This window comes from Loxodonta africana, chromosome 12, assembly GCF_030014295.1.
Source record: "Loxodonta africana isolate mLoxAfr1 chromosome 12, mLoxAfr1.hap2, whole genome shotgun sequence".
Taxonomy (NCBI): domain Eukaryota; kingdom Metazoa; phylum Chordata; class Mammalia; order Proboscidea; family Elephantidae; genus Loxodonta; species Loxodonta africana.
The window spans coordinates 17,980,934-17,999,268 of NC_087353.1; the positions used below are offsets into that span (position 1 = coordinate 17,980,934).

General features: G+C 48.1%; 1 long non-coding RNA gene across 1 annotated transcript in view; it reads right to left on the reverse strand.

Annotated features, from left to right (window-relative positions):
* Positions 1 to 18,335, reverse strand: part of LOC135232928 (uncharacterized) — a 375,578-nt gene that overhangs the window by 244,537 nt on the left and 112,706 nt on the right. The window contains exons 4-5 of the long non-coding RNA XR_010323549.1: positions 13,907 to 13,979; positions 11,613 to 11,762 (exon numbers count right to left, since the gene is read on the reverse strand). This is a non-coding gene — a long non-coding RNA (uncharacterized LOC135232928). The remainder of the gene's footprint in view (positions 1 to 11,612; positions 11,763 to 13,906; positions 13,980 to 18,335) is intronic.

Genomic DNA, 18,335 nt, shown 5'->3' on the forward strand with positions numbered 1-18,335 from the left:
ACAGCCGGCAAGAAAACAGTGGTTTACTCTTTCTGAGAGCTTGCATCTCTTAACCCGGAGTTCCAGGCTCTGCTAGGCTGGACTGGCTAGTGGGGTACGATGGAGCTCCTGCTGGCAGCCTCCAGCCTTGGTGGGTAAGCTGAGAAGCTGGCGGAGGCCACAGACACCCTGGCCTTGGGCTGCTCCTGAACCTGGGTCAGTTAAAACACTTCTTTGGTTAAGAGTTACCCTTTTCTGCTCTCACACACAACACAACACAAACACACGCACACACACACACCAGAAACATCCAAGGATTCTAAGGAAATGCCTCAAGCAAGATCTTCACCCAGGGGTATCCCCAAATTCCTCAGCTCTGATAAGAGGGTATTTAGGACAAGTTGCGGGGGGCGGGGGGTGCGTTTGCAAGCAGAAGGAAGGAGAATCGGGGGAAGGGAAGTAGAGTTGAGATAAATGACCTCAAAGCAAAAGAGAGGCACCCAGGAAGGATGGGAAGAGACTCAGTTGCAACCCCAATCTCCACCCTGCCGGCCTCCCTGACCGACACAGACTTCAGAGTCACACCCAGAGAGGCCCTGGGGAGCCTGTTAAGTTTTACCCCCGGCCCAATCATTACTTGCCTGTGTGACCACAGACAAATCACTTCAACTCTCTGGGCCTTGGTTTCTGTGTATATAAAAATGAAGTGATGCAGCTAGATAATTTTTAACAGTCCTGGAGCCCTGGTTGCACAGTGGTTAGCAGCCCAGCACTAGGCAGCTGCTAACCACAAGGTTGGCAGTTGGAACCCACCAGCCGCTCCATGGGAGAAAGACGTGGCAGTCTGCTTCCACAAAGATTTCAGCTTAGGAAACCCTATGGGGCCATTCTATGCTATCCTATATGGTCACTATGAGTTGGAATCGACTCAATGGCAATGAGTTTGGTTTTGCTTTGTTTTGTTTTTTGGGGTTTTAGTGCTGTGCTCTTCAACAAGGCTTCAGTTCAAATTTGGGGTCTTCACAGTCACCCTCCTTGGTGACAACCCCTCCTCCCTTCCTCCCTGCTGAAGTACTTACCTTACTTGAATTAATGCTGACGGCTCCACTGCCAACCAGGACTTCCCCTCCAGCATGTCAGCCAGCAAGCAACTTCCTCTGGGCCCTGGCTCTCTGAAGGCCTCACAATGTCACCCAGAGATTGAACCAGAAAAATCCAGCCACCGAAGTTGTGGTCAGATATACAAGGGGAATCCTGGGTTGTGTCTGGCTGCGCTGCCTCTGTGGTGTTTACATCTACGCGAATCTACTACTGAAGATTCCCCCCCAAAAAAACCCCACTGAAGATTAAGTGGGTTCATATTACGCATACAAGTCAGCCTCTCACTTTTTTTTTTAATATGTAATCAACTCTTGTGCCTGTACATTAAGAAGTATCTCATTTTTTTTTTTTCTAACATCCAAACAGTAATTCTATTAAATGGCTGCATGATAACAGATTCAACCGAATCCCTCTATGAGTCAGAATCAACTCAACGGCAACAGGTTTGGTTTGGTTTTGGTTCCAGCAACATTTCAGGTATTTAATATCTTTTGTTTTTATAAACATTGGTGTATTAAAGATGCTTATATGTCCCACGTTGGAGAGTGGCATCTGGGGTCTTAAATGCTAGCAAGCAGCCATCTAAGATGCATCAGTTGGTTTCAACCCACCTGGACCAAAAGAGAATGAAGAACACCAAGGACACAAGGTAATTACAAGCCCAAGAGACAGAAGGGCTACCTAATGAGAGACTACATCAGCCTGAGACCAGAAGAACTAGATGGTGCCCGGCTACAACCGATGACTGCCCTCACAGGGAACACAACAGAGAACCCCTGAGGGAGCAGGAGAGATGTGGGATGCAGACCCCACATTCTCATAAAAAGACCAGACTTAATGGTCTGAGACTAGAAGGACCCCAGTGGTCATGGCCTCCAGGCCTTCTGTTGGCCCAGGACAGGAACCATTCCCAAAGCCAACTCTTCAGACAGGGATTGGACTGGACAATGGGATGGAGAGGGATGCTGGTGAAGAGTGAACTTCTTGAATCAGGTGGACACTTGAGACTATGTTGGCATCTCCTGCCTGGAGGGGAGGTGAGAGGGTAGAGGGGGTTAGAAGCTGGTGGAATGGAGAGCAAAAGAGAGAGTGGAGGGAGGGAGCAGGCTGTCTCATTAGGGAAAGAGCTATTGGGAGTATGTAGCAAGGTGTATGTAAGTTATTGTGTGAGAGACTGGCTTGATTTGTAAACTTTCACTTAAAGCATAATAAAAATTTTAAAAAAATAAAAAAAAGATGCTTGTATGTACTCTTTTTGTATAAATAAAAAGTTCTGAGTGTCTATATCTCTACATATATCTTTAATGGTTTTTATTTGCATAGGAACAAACTCTGGAACACAACCCACCAACTAATCAACCGTGATCACTTCTGAGGAACACTATTAGGGAAGAAAACTCTTTAAACTTTTTGTAAGCAAGTATTATTTTATAATTTTTAAAAAAGGAACGAGTAAAGGTAAAAATAGACAAAATGAAGCCACTATTTAAAGCCTCTTTAAAAGTGGTTTTATTAGCTGGTATTTTTTATAGACCTTCCAGAAGCACACCCCCATGAAAACACCCCTTGGAGAGGAAGGCGGGAACATTAGGTGGAGAGACTTCCCTTGTTCTGTGTGCTCTCCCCACAAATCTGGGAGTGCGATGACCTGAGTCCAAATCCTGACTCCATTTGCTAACTGGGGCACATTGGATGGTTGTTTCATCTCTCAGAATTTCGACTTCCTCATGCATAAAATGGGAATGAACCTAGCTGCCAGGGCTACTATGAGATTAAGTGAGATGAAGTATGTGAAAGCACCTGGCACAAAAGGGCCGCGATAAACATTTGTCTCCTTCCTTCCTTGTTTGTGCTACGTAGCACCCTTCTCCGGAGAAAAGAAAAGAAAAGCTGCTCCCCATACTGTAGCCCCTCTCCCACCTCCACCACAGCCCGCCAAACCCATTGAACTGGCAGGGTTGGGGGGCAATTTACAAACCCAATGGCATTTCTCCCAGAAGAAGTCATTTCTGACAACACAGGGGCTTTCAGCAAGAATGTGAAGCAAAGTTGACCACGTCAAGAAATCTCAATGATCAATAATTAAAACAACTTCGTTCTTAATCAATTATACAGCAATAAACCTGCTGGCCAGGGATTTTAAAAATACCTTTTTAAGGGAAACTCAGTAAGCCCCAGAATACAGAAACATAGCAACACCAGAATCCTAATCCTAAGAATATTTTGTTGTTAGTTGCCAGCCAGTCAGTCCAACTCATGGCAACCCTACATACAACAAACGAAACATCGCCCTGTCCTGTGCCATCTTCACGATCGCTGATATTTTTGAGTCCACTGTTGTAGCTAGTGTGTCAGTCCATGTCATTAAGGGTTTCCCTTATTTGCACTGGCCCTCTATTTACCAACCATGTGTCCTTTTCTAGCAATTTGCCCAAAGTAAGCAAGTCAAAGTGGCACCATCCTCACTTCTAAGGAACATTCTGGTTGTATTTCTTCTAAGACTGATTTGTTTGTTCTTCTTTAAGTTCATGATATCTTCAATATCTTCAAATTCATCCATTCTTCTTTGGTCTACCTTATTGACCGATCAGCTTTTGCATGCATATGAGATGACTGAAAAGACTATGGCTCAAGTTGAAGAAGCCCTGGTGGTATGGCGGTTAAGCGCTCTGCTGCTAACCAAAAGGTGGGTGGTTCAAACCCACCAGCCACTCCACGGGAGAAAGATGTGGCAGTCTGCTTCTGCAAAGATTTACAGCCTTGGAAATCCTATGAGGCAGTGAGCCTACTCTGACCTACAAGGTCACTATGAGTGGGAATTGATTCCATGACAGTGGATGCATATATGGCTTGGATCAGGCACACCTTAGTCAGCAAAGTGACATCTTTGCTTTTTAACACTTTAAAGAGGTCTTTTGCAGCAGATTTGCCCAGTGCAATATGTCTTTTGATATCTTGACTGCTGCTTCCATGGACATTGATTGTGGATCCAAGTAGAATGAATTGTTGCCAACTTTAATTTCTTCTCCAAAGAATATTTTAAGTAATCTCAGTTGTGTTTATAGAATTAAATGATTTGCCCCTTCAGATCAATATGTGGTGGTGCAACACTTTAAGCACTCAGCTGCTAACCGAAAGGTTGACAGTTCGAACTCATGCAAAAACTCTTTGGGGAAAAGGCCTGGCAGCCTGCTCCCATAAAGATTACAGCCAAGAAAACCCTATGGGGCAGTTCTACACTGTCACATGGGGTCGCTATGAGTCAGAAATCAATTTGATGGTACCCAACAACGATATCCGGTTAGTGGTCATGAATTCCATGGATTAAGAGGAATATCCGGAAGGGCTCCAGAAAGCATAGTGCACTGGACCTCAAATCATATGTCCTGACAGCGGTCACCAATTTCTGGCCATCCCACACATCTCCAAGGTCCCTCACAGAGCTAGGCCACCAAATTCTTGTCTCAGCTCACCTACCGCTGCATGGCCTTGGCAAATCAATGCCTTTAACCCAAAGCCCCAGTTTCCTCACCTGTAAAATGTAGATGGCATCATCCAGGGTTGTTGAGAATTCAGCCAGTGAAGCTCTTGAGGTGAGTGTGACTCATGATAAGTGCTCAGCAAAGGCCAGTCAGCACAGTGTTGTTACCTCATTCACATACGTCTCAGAGGGTTAACATGATTAGATAAGATCAAGTCCGTAAAATAATGTAAACCAAGAAAAGCTGTACGTGCCTAGTATCATTGGAGTTCTGGTGACACAGTGGTTAAGAGCTCAGCTGCTAACCAAAAAGGCTGGCAGTTCAAATCTACGAGCCACTCCTTGGAAACCCTATGAGGCAGTTCTACTCTGTCCTACAGGTCTCTATGTGTTGGAATCGACTCGACAGCAGCGGCTAAGGCTTCTGTTACCTCCCAGAAGCCAACTGTAAGATTCAGACCAGCCAGAGTCACCAAAGCTAGGAATGAAGCCATCAAAATCACTATAAAAATCATGGCTACATTTCTGCCCCTCAGCCAGGCCCTCGCCTTCTCTCTCTTCTCTCCCCAAAGAGCATGTATCTCTCCAGGTTCCAAAGCCACCCAGAGAAACACTATTTTGCACTTTGAAAATGTAAATACCCTGCCCCAGAAAACATCAAAGACCAGGCTTCCCGTTGCATCCTTAAACCTAGTGATCTGTGGAGGTCCAGCAAAGCAGAGCGCCCCTTAGGAAATGACCTCGGGAGCCAACTTTGATCAGTGAGTCAGCTGGCCCACCAAGCCTCCTGTGCCCCAAATTCATTCCACAGGCAGGTGGATTCTAGCAAGAGGCTAAAATGAATTATGGCTGGAATTTGCACCTTTATCCTACTCCATAAAGAGTTGCATATCTTTAAGCCTCTCCCCCACTCACCTCCCCCGCCCCCACATCTTATTATGGGTTAATGGGTTAAACATTTTTAATTTTAGAAATAATTGCAAACAATGGAATAACATACACTGGCTCCATGTCTCACAGTTAATGATCTCTCTATGCATAGGGACAGCAATATTTTTAGGCCCTATTCAAGTTACACACCCTGGCTGCAGATGAAATATTAATTAAAGGTTATGCTCGCAGCCTTCGGAAAATGATTACTCAAGATAGCAATTATATTTTTCCCCTTTTTGTGTAGTAAAAACTTGCTGTGCAGTAGGAATTAATAATTCTGAACCCTGTTGTTAGAGCGGCAACATCAAAGCTAAAGGAGGAGGCATGCCCAAGAGGGAAAAACACAAACACGTTTAGACCCACAAAGAAAGTGGGTGACTTCAAAAGAGCAGGATTCTATATTCAGGGCTGGGATCGCTTCTCAAGGTCATTAACTACTCTAGCTGCCTAAAAGAGTGGCCCAGTTACAAAGTTTACAGAAAACAGAAATGAGAACAGGATGCAGCTACTGCCCGGGCTCTGGGTCTCTAAGCAGCTAGGCACGGCCACAGGCCTGGCATGTACCTGGAGCCAATGGGCCAACTTCCCCCCAGGTTCCTTCCAAGAAATTCAAAACCTCAGGACAGCCAGAATGATTCAACAGCAAATTCAGTAACATTGCAGGCAATTTCCATGGTAAGAAGAAAGAGAACAGTCTCTAGCCTAGGAAAGAATAATAGAAATGAGCTTCCATTTAATAAACACTTGCTATATGCCAAACACATTCAGTGAGAAAAGAATTCCAATCCTCATTTTACAGAGAAAAGCACTGAAGATCAGATTAAACGACTTGCCCAAGGTTATGCATTAAAGGGTAGAGTTGGGATTCAAACCAATAGACCAACAATTCCACGAAGGCAGGGCTGTGTGGTCTTGTTCACTGTTGTATCCTCACAGCGGACCTAGCATGTGCCTAGCATGTAGTAGGTGCTTAATTAATTTTATTTATGCAGCAAATGAACGATTCAATTCCTGAATCCATCATCCAGCTTGGAAGACAAAACTCTTCAATGTCTCAACAAAGTAGACCATAAAAAAAATTAAAAAAAACACTGTCCTGTGACTTTAAATTGGGTCCCAGCATTCAGGGAAGTACAGCTGGTGGGGGAAAGGGTGAGCGTGATTTTGTGCCTATCATTCTCATATGCACTCATCACCACCACCCCAATGCATTGTCTTAATTTTCCCCTTGAGACACTGTCAAATATTTGCTCTAAGACAAAATATAATCATACACAAAACAAGTGGTATACAGAATGAAACAATTACAGTTTAATTTGTTCTATGACAAGATGAAAATCAGAAATTTTTCATGAAGATCCCTTGGAGAACCTTTCCACTACAACATGGTTCATGCCTTGACCCTGAAGAAAGTTTCCCACCACCCTTACTGCCACTTGAGTAACTCTGGGGCAAATGAGAAAAGCCTTCAAACCTTTTTTAGAGGACAAGACTGCAGGTTGGACCAAAGAGCAGATATCTGAATAGCTGTGATTCTGCTGGTGTTTTCAGATTACAGGGCCTGGAGCAAAGGACCAAACAAGCAAAAGGGAATTTGCTCATCCTCTTGTAGGTAGGAAGAGCTGCTGCAGCAGGAAGAACAAAGCTGCCCTGGGGTCACTGAGGTGTGGGTTGAGGCCCTTCCCCTTCAGGAAGGGAACAGGGCAGGTTCCCAAGCATTGCGGTTCTGGAGAGAGGATCCTAGGGAGACCATTGCCAACGAGGATGGGGCAGTCACCCTGCCTAATCTCAGCAATGAACGGAAACCCCCAGCAGGTTGGGGTTGAGGTGTTGCCAGGTGAAACCCCAGATTCTGCTCAGCGCGACTCATCTCAGCCAATAAATGAGAGACCAAGGTGGGAGAATAGAAAAGAGCCTTTATTCCATTGTGCAAGGAAAGGAAACAGTCAGGAATGCTGCAGCAAGACTGCTCCATGAGGGCAAGGGGGAAGGTAACTTTTAAAGGGTTTTACAGGTAGGAAGTTCATACAAATTACATCAGCAACATTCTTAATCATACCACGCAGGCACAGGGGGGTTTACATATAACTTAGTGTGCTGAGTGTTCAGAAAACAGAAGTTAAACTCCACCCAGAGGTGGGGAAGTTACTATGTATGAGGTCTAAAAGATTTTCCTGAATGTCAGTATGGCACCTAAACCAGTTTCTGCCAATTTCCTCTAGTTTTGGAGCAGCTGTTAAGGAGAGGTGAACGATTTTAATGTAAAGTTATAGGGCATGCCAAGCCAAGGAACCAGGAGTCTAATGTAAACCTACAGGGCATGCTGAGCAAGCTGCTTGAGGCAGTGGAATTTTCCACAGCCTGGGGACCTCTGTCTTATAGTCAGCAGACTGTCCTGATGGGTGGATTCTTCAAGGTTGAGGATCCTCCTGGAAATTGAGAGCCTCTGTGTACCCAGACAAGTTAGGAGCCACTGGGGCAACCCATCATGATCTGAAGACCAGGATGGACATGAGAAGATGTGGGTGAGGACTGCTGGGGAGACGCTCCAGGGAATTCACTGATTCTCTTGCAGCGGAGGGAGGGTAGTGAGTGGAACTAAGTGCTTCTTAAAGTATGCAGGCAGAATAACAGACTGATTACCAAGGAGGAGGCATCCCTGTGTGGTGCAAATAATTAATCCACTTGGCTCTTAACAGAAAGACTGGAAGTTCGAATCCCCCCAGAGGCACCTCGGAAGAAAGTTCTGATGCGCTACTTCCAAAAAAATCACCCACTGAAAACTCTATGGAACCAGTTCTACTCTCGCACACATGAGGCTGTCATGTGCTAGAATTGACTCCATGGCAACTGGTACTGGTACCACCAAGGGAGCTGACAGACAGCAGCTAGGAGCAAAGCACATACGTGGAATGAGTGTCCAGTGTGTGTGTGGCACTGTGCTAAGTGCTGGATACCAACAATGAGAAATACAGACCCTGCCTTGGAGAAGCATGCAGTCTGTGCAGAGGGCAAACATATAAGTAGACAACTTCAGTATATACTAAGTGCAGCCAGACAGGACTACACCGAGTGGTGGAGTGAGTAGGCAGGCAGGTGTAACTTCCACTGTACAGATGAGTAAACCATGGTCTAGAGAGTTTTTAAGTGATTCTCTGGTTAATGTGTGGTAAAACACAGGGGTCCTATTCCTGTCCCCCACCACGGATACCTCCTGCTGGGGCTGTGTTATTCACAAATGCTTTGACTCTCGGATAAACTGTACAGGCAGGTCCCTGAGGCATCTTCCAACTCTAACATCCTATGAGAAGACCTTATCAGATGGGCCCTCCAGGGATCAGGACACCCTGCCTGCAGGATAACATGGAAAATGCCAAGGCCAGGGGCACTGGGAGGAGGGAGGGAGGACAGGTCCCATGGATGTTTCAGCAGCCAGAGAGCACTGCCAGCGTCTAGGGCACAGGGACTCAGTTCTACTAACTCACTATGAACACACTCCTGCAAATGCACCACAGCAAATACTGACCCTGGGAACTCTGAGGTGGAGGCAAGAATCCTCTTGCTTTTACAGCTTACTAGCCAGCCCGTCTCAAACCTCTGGGTGCTCAGAAGGGGCCCCTGTACCTTGCTAGGGGCCTGCTTCCACCATTTCATTGGCTGCAGTGAGCCCTGTAAAAGTTCCAAACGCATTTGCAAATTACTTAATTTTTCTGAGCTTCAGTTTCTTCCACTGGCTTAATGAGGAGGTTGGGCCAGCTGGTCACCAAGACTTTCCCAATCGTAACACTCTACCCAGTTGCCACCCAGCTGACTCTGACTCATGGAGGCCCCACATTTATCAGAGTAGAACTGTGCTCTATAGGGCTTTCAGTGACTGATTCTTTGGAAGCAGATTGACAGGTCTTTCTTCCAAAGTGCCTCTGGGTGGACTCAAGCCTCCAACCTTTGGGTTAGCAGTAAGCATTAACAGTTCGCACCACGCAGGGACTGTTCTGATGCTGTATGACTCAATACTTCTACTGTAATTCTATTTGATTTCTTTCAATGCTCTTTTTTCTTCTTCTTCTTCTTGCATTAGAATGGGGGGCATCACACTACATGGGAGAGGACTCATCTTTCTGTGCATCCTTACCACCTCCGGCAAAGGGGACCCAGAGTCACCATCTTTTTCCTTAGGACACTGACACTCATCTTCTTTGGACACACAAGGTCACAGAACCCAGAGAGCAAGCTGCTGCAGAGGTGTCCAGGACATTAGCCTCGCCCAGCCCTTAACCTGTGAATCCTTCCCTGGTCAGCCAGGGCTTGGTGAGGGGAGGCAGCAGAGAAAGAAGTAGGAGAGGGGGGGAACTCGCAGCCCACCCACCTGGATAATCAGCCACAGGAGGCAACAGGGAACCTACTACTCAGCAGCCTGGGAACTCTATTTTTAGCCTTCACAAAGGCCCCACTCCCAGAGTTCCACAGGAAGTTCCCCAAGACTGCAGCAAGATCCTCACTGGGGCCTGCTTGACCGGCCTCTGGTTTCCCTCTGAGTGGGGCAGAGGGAACTCTGGACAGAGGCAAGGGCAGGAAAAGGAGCTGTGGTGTAGGCCAGCTTAGGCCTGAGGAGGACTGGCCTCAAGCTTCCCATCAGAAATGCTTCACTGCCCTGCAGGCAATAATGGTCCTCTGGGATGTGAATTCCAGGCGCCACGGGAGGGAGCAGGGGCAATTCTGGTACATCAGGGCCTGCACAACAAGCCCCAGAGTGTGGTCTGTGCTCAGGACAGCTGGCCCACAGGCGGCAGGAGGGAGACTCAGGGTGCATGGCTTCTGTCTGAAGAGGAAGTAGGAATGTTCCAAGAACCAGATCCTCCTTGCCTCTCTTCCAGCAAACTGAGATTCCTTTCCAGGAATGTTGAAGAAGTCAAAGAAACTGCTTTTCACACCACCCCTAAGTACAGGAATGAGGCACTGCCCCCCAAGACGCAGATTCCAACAGTGAGCAGAGGAGCCCTGTTCTGAGGGCAGGTGCAGGGGTCCCCAGCCTCAGAAGCTGCGGAGGCTGGGCCAGGGGCTGCCTCAGGGCCAGGAGGGGCCTGGGTGTGCAGTGGGGTACTATCTTTAGAAAACTATCCTCATCCTGGGCACTAGAGCCATGTCCTGCTTCTTCCTTCAGTCGGGCTGCTCCCAGGGAGACAGGAGGGGAAAGCCTGAGGACCTCAGAAGGGCCCAAAGGTGTGGTGCCCAAGGGAAGAGAAGGTGCCCAGGCCCCTCCCTAGAGGTAAGAAAAGGCCCCACCCTGGTTCCCGTGGAGGAGTGACAGAGTAAGTGCTGTGCAGCGAGGCCTGGTCTTGTGAGTGACCCTACTCCGGGGGGGGGGGGGGGGGGCGGGCATTCTGCCCAAGCAGGGGAGGAGAAGCCTCATCACACACTCCCTCATTCACCTCATACACATTTGTTTTAATTTCTTTTTTTTTTTAATTGTGTTTTAGGTGAAAGTTTACAGCTCCAGTTAATTTCTCATTCAAAAATTTATACACATATTGTTTTGTGACATTGCAACCACCCTATAAACACTAACTGTCCTGTGTGTCAGGTCCTGTGCTAGGCTTGGGGGCAGTCATCAAACTGAAAAGCAGTTTCTACCCTCAAACAAACAAAAAAACCCAAACCCATTGCCTTCAAGTCAATTCCAACTCCTAGAGACCCTATTAAAAAAAAAAAAAAATAGGGCAGAGTAAATCAGGGGCAGCTGGGGGATTCGAACTGCCAACTTTTCGGTTAGCAGGGGAGCTCTTAACCACTGCGCCACCAGGGTTCCTCTCTGCCCGCAGGAACTCCTAAAGGGGCGGCCAGACCGACTTGAAATTACAAAATCACAATGAAGAGCGATGGCCACTTCGACACAGATCGCAACAACGCACTGTGGGCTCTTGGCCTCATCCCAGTGGCAGGCGCTGGGAGCTGCTGGGGAGCCAGAGAAGGGGACCCTGAGCAGGGTGGGAGGGCGTGCCAGGGAAGAGGAGGCGCTGCAGGCAATAGGGGCAGGGAGAAGATGTGGGGCCTGTCCAAAAGTCCTTGTGGAGGGGGAGCAGGCTGGGGCATGGTCCGGGGTATTCACGCGAGAACTTACCATCCCAGCCTCTCGCCCAAAGAGCCCGGGCCAGAGGCACCCCCAGGCGGATCCCGTGCCAGGCTTACGTAGGCGGCCCTCCTTGGTGCAGGCATTGAGGAAGTTGGGGTCAAAGTTCCAGACTTGAGTCTTTTTTGCTGAATTCCCCTTCTAGACATCAGTGGCAAAGAGGAACACACATTTAGAGACCACCTGCACCAGTACTTCTGCGTTTGGTCAAAAAAAAAACAGGTTGCCTTTGCTGGCGCCTGCTGCAGGTTCCCCTTCTGGGCCCAGAGCATACGGCCCGGGCAGCTGGGGTGGGCCGGGGCAGAGGGGAGGGGCCTGCCGCCCAGGGATGGTGGAGCCACGGGAGGGTGGAGCCACGGGGGCGGAGCCACGGGGCCAGGGGGTGGAGGAGGTGAAGCCCAGGAAGTGACCCCTCCCAGGGCCCCAGCCCCACCCAGATCAACTTCTCCTAACACGACCCCACCTCACCTCCAGGCGTTTGTCATCTATCCCTGCCTCTTCGTGTAAGTCCCTGTTATTGTCCAGGACCTTTTCTAATGAAGGTTTTAGTATTCCTGGGCCTGGATGTAATCTTGTTCTTGAACAAAAACCTCTCTGAATTTCCCCTCCCCAGCTCCCCGACTCCCCCACCCCTCCCCACCCCACCGCAGCAACCTCAGGATTTGTGCAAACATCTAATCCCCTTGATGAGACTGTAAGGAGCTTCAGGCAGATCTCTGTGGCGTACCCACCGCAGAGCGCATGGGGGTCCTGGATAAATGCTTGCGGCCGGGAATGAGATGGGAATCTATGTCTCTGAGACTGGCACAGCGATTCCCATTTCACATTACACTTTCCCATGCAGCATTTCAGGGACCGTCCAAGTCCCGAGACTCCTTCGCACAAGGGAAAATCAGGAGCCCTGCAGCCCTGCCTGTTGGGATACACATTCCTCCCACTCTGACTGAGAAGTGGTCCTTCCCCTGCAGAACAAGCCCTTAGAGGTAGGCAATATTAGCCAGTTAGTATCATTGGGCACCTATTGTGTGCTCTAGGAGCCCTGGTGGTTAAAGCGCTCCACTGCTAACCCAAAGGTCGGCAGTTCGAACCCACCAGCCGCTCTAGGGGAGAAAGATGTGGCAGTCTGCTCCGTAAAGGTTTACAGCCTTGGAAACCCTACGGGGTCGCTATGAGTAGGAATCGACCTGAGGGCAATGGGTTTGGGGTTACTGTATGCTCTTCAGTAAGACCCAGTTTCAAATTCTGACCCTGCCACTATGTGATGGGTAACCTCTCCAAGGCTCAGTTTCTTCAGCTGTAAAGTGGGGATGATAACAGCTATCTTGCTGAATTGTTATGACTGGTGTACAGTGTTTGGCACTTTACAGCGGGCTCTCACTCTATATTAGGTTGTCAGTAAACACTACTATTACTGAATGCCCAGCTTGGCATGGCAATTAAGAGCACAAAGCTCTGACCCCAAATTAAAAAAAAAAAAAAGTTGCGTCGAGTCCATTGACTCATGGTGGCTCCATGTGTGTCAGAGTAGAGCCATGCTCCACAGGATTTTTAATGGTTGTGATCTTTCAGAAGGAGATCACCAGGCCTCTCTTCCAAGGCACCTCTGGGTGGACTCAAGCCTCCAACACTTCTGTTAACAGTCAAACGTGTTAACCATTTGCACCACTCCCAAACCCAAATTACCTCTATTCAAACCCCGGATCCAGAAATTATTTGTTGTATAACCTTGGACAAGTTACCTCACCTTTCTGTGCCTTGGTTTTCTCATCTATTAAAATGAGGATAATAATAATAATGCCTACCTGATAGGCTTGTTGGAGAGGATTAAATAAGCCAATACATGTAAAGTGCTTGGAACGGTGCCTGTTGTTGTTGTTAGGTGCCATCAAGTGGGTTCTGACTCACAGTGACCTGACAGGACAGAGTAGAACTGCCCCCATAGGGTTTCCAAGGAGTGGCTGGTGGACTTGAACCACCGACCTTTTGGTTAGCAGCCGAGCTCTGAACCACTGTGCCACACGGTAAATACCCAATGTTGCCTATTCCATTAAATATTTCACATTTAATTGTTACAACAACCCTACAAGGTTAAAAGGTATTTTTACTCATTTTCTGGACAAGGAAACTGATGATCAAAAAAGTTAAGTCACTTTTGCTTAAAAGTTGCAGAGCCAGGATTCAAACCCCAGGTGTGTCTGATATCAAAGTCCATTGCCACAGTCCCTGCCTTGAGGAACTTGTTGACAAGACACAATGTAGGGCTTTGGAGAGGTGGAAAGCCATACCTGACTCAGTGTAAGCAAGCAGCAAGTCCAAAAGCACGCTAAGTTCCTGAATTCTGTGGCCCGCAGCGGTCACCTGTGAGGGAAAGCAACACGTACCTCCTGCAGGTGGAGGCAAGGGGAGCTTCCAATGGTCCTCAAGACTTCTTGCTCCCTGATCCGTGTTGAATCAAAATGCCCCACGAACGACTGCCACGAGCTCCAACCACGGGCCAGGACATCTGCAATACACCCTTGCCTCACCTCAGTAACGAGCACCTAGAAACCCATCGCTGTCCCAAGGAAGAAGCACAACTGGGTTTGGGGCTCTGTGAGAGTCTGGGTTTCCTGGGGTCTTTTTTTCATTTTGTTTTAGGGTCCCTTTTTATTATCATTAGTCAAACCACTCAGAAAGGTCTGAACTTTCCACTTCCAAGTCATCTCGCATGGACTGTGTTAAGTGAGATTTAAAGTTCTTGACATTTCAAAAGTCATCCTGTTGAGACTTGCAAGAAAAGGTCATCCATGCGGAGGGCACCCTGTAAACCATTAGATTGCTCCAAGTGTGGCGCTCGATACCCTCTGAAACAGCACTCACAGCAACACTCAGATGGCACTGGGTATCTCTTAGGAGCCCTTCTCCTTCAAGACACCTGCCATCAAGCCATGCTCCTTCCTCCACACAGCCGGAGACTCACCCTCAGCTGCCTAGAAGAGCAGGAGGAGAGCCTGACTTTGAACAAAGGGGCTTGCCGCTCTCAGAGGCCCATGTGGGATGAATAGAGATGGTCCATCCTCCCTCTGATGTCCTGCTTGGCTTCGCCTGCCCATTCCTACAGTGGAATCCACCTGACCCCTGGGGGCTGGACAGTCCTTGGGAGGCTGGGCAGATCTGGACAAGTTAAAGAGGTCCTAGGACCAGGTCGGTCTAAGGAGTGCTGGTCCAGGAGGCAGGACTTGAGAGCCAGAAGATAGAGCAGTGGATACAAAGCCAAAGGGGCTCTTGTGAACTCATTCCATTCTCACGGTAACAGTATGAGATGAACGCTGCTGGGATTCTCCAACTTGCAGAGACTCCAGGGGGAAAAATGGAAGAGCAGCTGGTGGCCAAAAAAAAAAAAAAACAACAACAAACCAACCCTTTGCTGTCAAGTCAATTTCAACTCATAGTGACCCTGCAGGACAGAGTAGAACTGCCCCATAGAGTTTCCAAGAAGCACCAGGTGGATTTGAACTGCCGACCTTTTGGTTAGCAGCCGTACCACTTAGCCACTGCGCCACCAGGGTTTCCAGCTGGTGGCCAGTAAGACCAAAAAGAGTGGAGCATGGCTGGAGGAGGGAGTGGACAGATACAGTTACCTCCAGACTGAAGTGGGGTGGTGGTGCTCAGCCAGGAGTCAGGCCTCAAAGGGGCAGCGGGGTGGTCCCCAGGTCAGGTCACTTCTCAGGAGCCAGGACAGCTCATTTCAAACCAAGACAAAATCAGCCCATCTGCAAATCTTAAACCAACCCAAAATTTGGAATAGGTTTGCAACTAAACCCAAAGAAGGCTGAAGTTTAAAGTTTCAAAAATTTTCCAAGTCTAGACACATTTGCTTTAATGTGAGAAAAATGAAGTGTGAGGGCAAATCTTATGCTTGAGAGCGGCTGTGCAAGCAGCGTGATTCTAAAGGAGGACTTCCAGTGTTTGAGTCCGAAGGATGGTCCACCTGCCAGGCTGCCATACATCCCCAGAACCATCAGCCTCCCTGGACCAGGGAAGCAGGAACGTGGGTTGCTGAAGGCTGGGGTGCAAGTGGGACAGCCCTGGGGCGTGAGCACAGCCCAGCTGGAAGGGGCCAGCCTGGCCCAGGACTCAAGAGAGGCCACACACCTGATGGTCTGAGGCTTTGGCTGCTCAGTTTTCCTCTGGGTTTTACCCTGGGAGTAAAAGGCACAGAGGGGATAAAGTGTGCTGAGTGAGCTCCACAGAGGGGAGGAAGTGAACCCACCAACTTCTGCTTCCCTCCCCTCCTCCCCATCCAGGCACTGTTGGGGAATGGACCTTTCAGCAATGTGGGGGTTGGGGTTGGGGAACCTCTCTTTTCCCCTACAAAACTCTACCTCTTAGAAAGATGCCAAAGAGGATGTAACCAGTGGCCACTTCGACAGCACTTTTTTCCAGTTGCCTTCGAGTTGATTCTAGCTCGTGACTAGCACGTTAACCATTTCCACCACCAGGGATTCCTTCGGCAGCACCAGCACTGGATATTTAAGACCTAATTGCCCACAAAGATTGTTGTATCCCTCTTGAATCCTGGCAAAAGTAGTTGAATCTTCTTCAGCAATCGCTCTCAGATGCATCCTGTCCCCTCCCTCCTCATCACCTCTGCCTGGTCCCCAGTGCATTATCTCCCTCCAGGCGTCTTCCAACAGCCTTCTAAACCTAGTCAGTAGTGGCAAAACTGCACCAAAGCAGTCAATGCTCTGCAGCAGGCCTGGCCAACTGTGAGTTCCCACACAACTGGTCCCACGGCAGAACCAGGCAAAGCTCTCCAGACGACTCACTCCGTCCCCTAAGCAGGGCTTCGGTGCTGAGTTCCACCTTTCTTTCCAGGTTCCATGCCTGTTCTGTATACCCCAAACCAAACCCATTGCTGTGGAGTTGATTCCAACTCAGAGACCCCATAGGGTTTCCAAGGCTGTAAATCTGTACAGAAGCAGACTGCCATGTCTTTCTCCCACGGAAGCACTGGTGGTTTCAAACCGCTGACCTTTTGGTTAGCAGTCAGTGACTTTAACTACTGCACCTCCAAGGCTCCTTATAGCCATCATTTTAGTAATAAATACCTATTTAGCACACTGTGCTTGTTGCTTTATGCCCATTCTCTCTAATCCTGGAAATAACTTGGTACAAATTCACCCCCATTTTATAGATTTGGAAACTAGGGTTCAGAGAGGTAGGTGGAAAGCTAATAAATGGAAGACCCAAATTTGAATGATGCATCATGCTTCTCTCCCATGGAGCCTATTGCCTGGAGCCCACCCAGAGCAGCCAGCCTCACTTCCTCTCCTCAGGCTGTGTGGTAACCATACTTCTCCGTAGCCCCACAGGCCCTCAGAAGGTCAAAAGTCTACAAAACAGTTCAGCCAAAACCATATTATCACCCAAAACACCACTCTAGAAAGGAAGAGGCAGAGACAACGGCCCAAGGTCTCCCTTCTAGATTCACAGCCTCTTTTTTCCTCTCTCCAAATGTCTGACTCCCAGTTTCTAGTTATTGAACAATCTCTTGCACGGTACTTACTGTGTGGCATGGTTGTTGTGAGCGCCCTACCTGTACTAACTTAGTGAATGAGGCCAATGCTGTTATCCCCATTTCACAGGTGGGAAAACTAAGGCACAGAGAGGCTGAACGGTCTGCCCCAGGGTATTACCACCACTAAGTAGTAGAGTTGGACCATCTGGCCATCTGACTTCAGAGTCCATGCTCTTAAGTCTGCATTATCTGTTTCCCATGGAAAGCATCACCTGGTGAGACCCATCCCAATCGCCTCCCTGCTGCACCTGTCTCCCCTCCTCCAAAATGTGCAGCTTCTTGACCATGCAGCCAATCAAAGCTTCTCACTGGGAAGGTGAAGGAAAGGGCAACGATGTAAGAATATCTACATTCGGTATGCTGCCTGCTTGGCTATAAGAAGCCACCTTCTTTTCTGTCTTACAGTAATAGTCTTCAGAGGGCAAGGGTGGCACAATGGAGCTCATTAATCTATTGATCCACACTGCTCAGGGTAACGATTTTGAAATATGCACCAGGCGCAGCCTAGTAGAACCATCACAACACACACTGTAACCCATTTCCTCCATCCCAAGAAAAAGCCCCACATAAAGCTGTCAGGTCAGCTGGGTACAATAGAAATCTTAACGAAAAGAGTCTCGCCAGATATTATCAGCGTACTACCCAGTGCACGAGAGTGAATCAAAGGCATGGTTTTTCTCTGAAGGACTGCAGTCAAAAGGTGGTGGGTGTTCAGAATAGATGTGGATTAATGGAATATCCGAATATTTATGGCATCTGCAAGCCACGAAGTCACATCAAGGATAAGTCAAAGAATTAAAGCGGTATAATGGCGCCCCAGAGAAAGCACACTGCTTGCTCTTCTACTCCTGAAATGTCTGTGAAATAGTGTTCTTCGTATCTTCCCCCATTCTCTCTTCCATCTCCCTCCCTGCATCTCTCTCTCTCTTCCCCACCCCAGTCTATCGCAGGTCTTTTGATACGCAGAAGTCTATCATGGGTCTTGAAATATTTTCACACCAATTTCTGGCTTTCTGGAAGAATTTGGAGGGAGTTTTTACGCGTGTGCTTTTTTACACTTGTAAGGTTGATTCTGTATTGTTGAAATCTAGCACCTTAATAAAATAACAATGACTGCTCGTTTGCAATGAATCTTGCTATTCTGGAGAGTTCAG